A 4,834-nucleotide genomic window follows, 5' to 3' on the forward strand; every position below is an offset into this window, starting at 1 on the left:
TATTATTATATATTATTTATTATTATTATTATATATTATATATTATTATTATTATTATTATTATATATCATATATATTATTATATTATATATATATATAATATATATATATATAAGGTAATTGCTTTTAACGAGAGTATATATATATATATATATGAGAAAATATTTAGAATAGTCTTTATTCTAACGTTGATGCGTGAAGGTTTAGAATGTCACAATAGAGAAGGAAAGATGCGCGTTAAAATTTCCCTTCTCGTCGAATTTTTCGACTATTTCACTCGACTTGTAAATAAATCGGCGTGATAAAAAGATATATTTTTTTTTCGATAGAAATGGAAGGAGCAGAAGCGAAAGGAAAAATTGGAACGAGGATTGTTAAATATTTTCCAGCAGACGAGAATATCCGAAAATATTCTGGGGGGAGGAGAGAGGTCGCGGGCGTCCAAGGATTACGCGGCAAGTTGTGGGAGATTGGCCATGGGAGATTTTCGTTTCCCCGAGGTTTGTTAGAGCCGGTGTCAGGGTACCGCAGCGTTGAAGCGAGGTGACGTCTCGGACCCACGAGCGGAGTCACTGTCATCCCCCTCGGTGCGCGCACCACGGCTATCACCAACGCGTTCCAAACACGAAACAGACGTGTACTCTCTCTCGTCCTTCCATGTCCCCCGACATCCTCCACCTTCTCCTTCCTTTTAATTCTATCCTTATATCGACTTTTGCGTATAAATATATCGAACACGATCAACTGGATACTTTTTCATTTTCCTCGAGTAGGTAAATATCGAAGATGTTATTTTGAAAATTTTGAAAATGGTGATATTGGATGCTTTTCGATTTTCCTTAAATATCGAAGATGTAATTTCGAAAATAGTGATACTGGATTTGATTTTTCTTAAATATCGAAGATATAATTTCGAAAATAGTGATCTGGATACTTTTCGATTTTCTTTAAATATCTTAATATAATAATCATCTTAAACATCTTAATATAATAATATTAAGATGTTATTTTGAGAATAGTGATCTGGATACTTTTCGATTTTCCTTAAATATCGAAGATGTAATTTTAAAAATAGTGATCTGGACTCTTTTTGATTTTCCTTAAATATCGAAGATGTAATTTCGAAAATAGTGATACTGGATACTTTTCGATTTTTCTTAAATAAATATCGAAGATGTAATTTCGAAAATGGTGATTTAAATAATTTTATTATAAGCTTTGATCGACTTTTGAATTTTTGCCTGTAAATATCTCGATAAAGTGGAAGATATAATTTCGAAAATAGTGATACTGGATACTTTTCGATTTTCCTTAAATATCGAATGTGTAATTTTGAAAATAATGATCTGAATACTTTTCGATTTTCCTTAAATAAATATCGAAGATGTAATTTCAAAAATGGTGATCTAAATAATTATATTACGGTCACTTTGATCGACTTTTGGATTTTTGACTATAAATATCTCGTAATTTCGAAAATAATGATCCGAATACTTTTGATTTAAATAAATATCGAAGATTTCGAAAGTGGTGATCTAAATAATTTTATTATAGATTTTGATCGACTTTTGAATTTTTGCCTGTAAATATCTCAGATAAAATGGAAGATGTAATTTTGAAAATAGCGATCTGGATACTTTTATTATAGGCTTTGATCGAATTTTGGATTTTTGACTATAAATATCTCGTAATTTCGAAAATAATGATCCGAATACTTTTGATTTAAATAAATATCGAAGATTTCGAAAGTGGTGATCTAAATAATTTTATTATAGATTTTGATCGACTTTTGAATTTTTAAATATCTGTAAATATCTCAGATAAAATGGAAGATGTAATTTTGAAAATAGGAGATACTTGGATACTTTTATTAAAGATTTTAATTTGACACAGATATTCGAGATTGATACATTCTCGATAGAATAATAATGAAATTTTCTATTCTACCACGATTGACACAATTATTTTCTACTACTTAATTATCGATACCACCTTCGATTTTTGATATCGAATTAATGATCGGGTTAAAATACTCAGAAAGATTTCTCGGTTCGAGAAATATTTTGCTCGCATTCACGCGGATCTACTTTCCCAGATCCAAAATCAAAGGAAACGGATGAAATGGATTTGTTTCGTCTTAACGCGACGCAACGACACGCACAAAAGCGGTCACGTCGAGGAGTCACTCGACGTCACGAGCGACGACACAATGAGAGAGAAGTCGTTGCGGCAAGGAAGGCTCTTTCCGCGACAAAGGCGACGTTCGAAAGAACGGGAGTGCCAGTCAAACGACAATCCCGCTGTGACATCGAGTGTCCTGACTGTTTGGCCGTTCTTTTCTCTCTCTCTCCTCCTCCTCCTCCTTCCTTCCTCTCTCTCTTTTTTCTTCTTCTTTTTTTTCTTTTTCACTTCATTCATCGCGAATATCCCTTTTTCTCCACGGTCGACCGTGTCACCCTCGTAGTTAACAAGAGTGACAATCCATAACCATAACATAAGAAATCGATCCCACAATGGTTCGCTCGCTTTATCGCGAGTGCCACTTGTCGATGTTGTTTGAAATCGTGTGACACGTATGTATACCGTTTTTCTATTTCTCATTTTCCTCGAGTTTCATTATAACCGCCATAGAGAAGAGTCTTTGTGCATGCGGCTCTGTTTTCACGGACGTGGAGGTTAGCTTACGATTAGGTAGGTAATGGCCGTGTGGTTTCGAGCGAGGCGAGGTTGGGAAGAAGGGTCGAAGCCTAAATTAAGCCCAAACGGAAGCGGAGTGATCTCAAGTCTCAAATGTGATTTTGAAAGCGGCGCGTGGAGTACGGGATCGACGTGTAATTCGTACCTCAGCTATTCTTCTTTTTTTTTTTTTTTTTTTTTACGAGATTAATAAAGCTATGATATTCTTAAAAATTCCAAAAATCTCCTCGTTCGAAAAGATTATTCCATTGATTGGGGAAAATTTAATTTAGTTACGAAAATAAAGTTCGATAATCAAAAATCATATTCGAAAGTTTTAATTAATCTCAATATTTATTTCTAATTCTCCCTGCACATCGAAACAACCAAAATCTAATCTACAACGATTTCCAATAATTACCAATATTAAAGAAAAAGATTATTGATTGGAGAAAATTTAATTTAGTTACGAAAATAAAGTTCGATAATCAAAAATCATATTCGAAAGTTTTAATTAATCTCAATATTTACTTCTAATTTTCCCTGCACATTGAAAGAATCGTATAACCAAAATTTAATCTACAACGATTTCCAATAATTATCAATATTAAAGAAAAAGATTATTCCATTGATTGGAGAAAATTTAATTTAGTTACGAAAATAAAGTTCGATAATTTATCAAAACGCAATAATAATTGTAACGCCAAAACGATTATTAAAGATCAACTATAATAATTATTTATAATAACAAATTTAACCATTTCAATAACTAATGAAAAATATTCGAAATTTTTAATTAATTTCAATATTTATTTCTAATTCTCTCTGCACATCGAAAGAACCGTAACTACAACCAAAATCTAATCTACAACGATTTCCAATAATTACCAATATTAAAGAAAAATAGTATTCCATTGGAGAAAATTTAATTTAGTTACGAAAATAAAGTTCGATAATTTATCAAAACGCAATAATAATTGGATATAATTGTAACGCCAAAACGATTATTAAAGATCAACTGTAACTATTATCTTATAACTATTTATAATAATCACAACCAAAATCTAATCTACAACGATTTCCAATAATTACCAATATTAAAGAAAAAGAGTATTCCATTGGAGAAAATTTAATTTAGTTACGAAAATAAAGTTCGATAATTTATCAAAACGCAATAATAATTGTAACGCCAAAACGATTATTAAAGATCAACTATAATAATTATTTATAATAACAAATTTAACCATTTCAATAACTAATAAAAAAATATTCGAAATTTTTAATTAATCTCAATATTTACTTCTAATTCTCCCTGCACATTGAAAGAACCGTACAACCAAAATCTAATCTACAACTACAATACTACAATCTACAACATTTCCAATAATTACCAATATTAAAGAAAAAGATTATTCCATTGGAGAAAATTTAATTTAGTTACGAAAATAAAGTTCGATAATTTATCAAAACGCAATAATAATTGGAAATAATTGTAACAAAACGATTATTAAAGCGAATCAATTGTAATAACTATTTATAATAACAAATGTTATTTAACCATTTCAATAACTAATCAAAAATCATATTCGAAATTTTTAATTAATCTCAATATTTACTTCTAATTCTCCCTGCACATCGAAAGAACCGTAACCAAAATCTAATCTACAACGATTTCCAATAATTACCAATATTCCAAAATGAATCTAATCTCTCCCCTCCCCTCCCCCTTATCCGGGGCGGAAATCGGAGCGCGCGCTCTCTCCTTGTGCCTCGTCGATCGCGGCGGGATGCACGCCGCGGTCCGCGTTTACTTACTTCTCCTCGGCGGGAGGAGCGAAGGCAAAGTCCCCTTGGAGTGACGCGAGACGGATATAATCGAAGGCTGAGGTAATTAACTCCCTCGTGGAGGGCACGCAACGCCGCCGCATCATCGTTTTAATTACCGCTCTCTCGTCGCGTTTCATCGGGCAGAACCTCTCTCTCCCCTCCCCACCCGCGTCCCCCAGCACAGTTTACGTCTACGCTTTCAGGCCCTCGAACCTCGATGCCTCGCGTTTATAATAAAATCCGATGGAGCCTCTCGAGCCATCTTTCCTACTCCTCCCCCCTCCCCCGTTCAATGTCATAAAGGAGAGAGAGAGAGAGAGAGAGAGAGAGA

At 33.1% G+C, this 4,834-nt stretch overlaps 1 protein-coding gene across 1 annotated transcript in view; it reads left to right on the plus strand.

Moving 5' to 3' along the window:
• The window catches only part of LOC122715102 (paired box protein Pax-6-like), a 115,582-nt gene that overhangs the window by 56,935 nt on the left and 53,813 nt on the right, over positions 1-4,834 (plus strand). The window lies entirely within an intron of this gene.

This window comes from Apis laboriosa, unplaced genomic scaffold, assembly GCF_014066325.1.
Source record: "Apis laboriosa isolate Shangri-la unplaced genomic scaffold, ASM1406632v1 scaffold112_cov148, whole genome shotgun sequence".
Taxonomy (NCBI): domain Eukaryota; kingdom Metazoa; phylum Arthropoda; class Insecta; order Hymenoptera; family Apidae; genus Apis; species Apis laboriosa.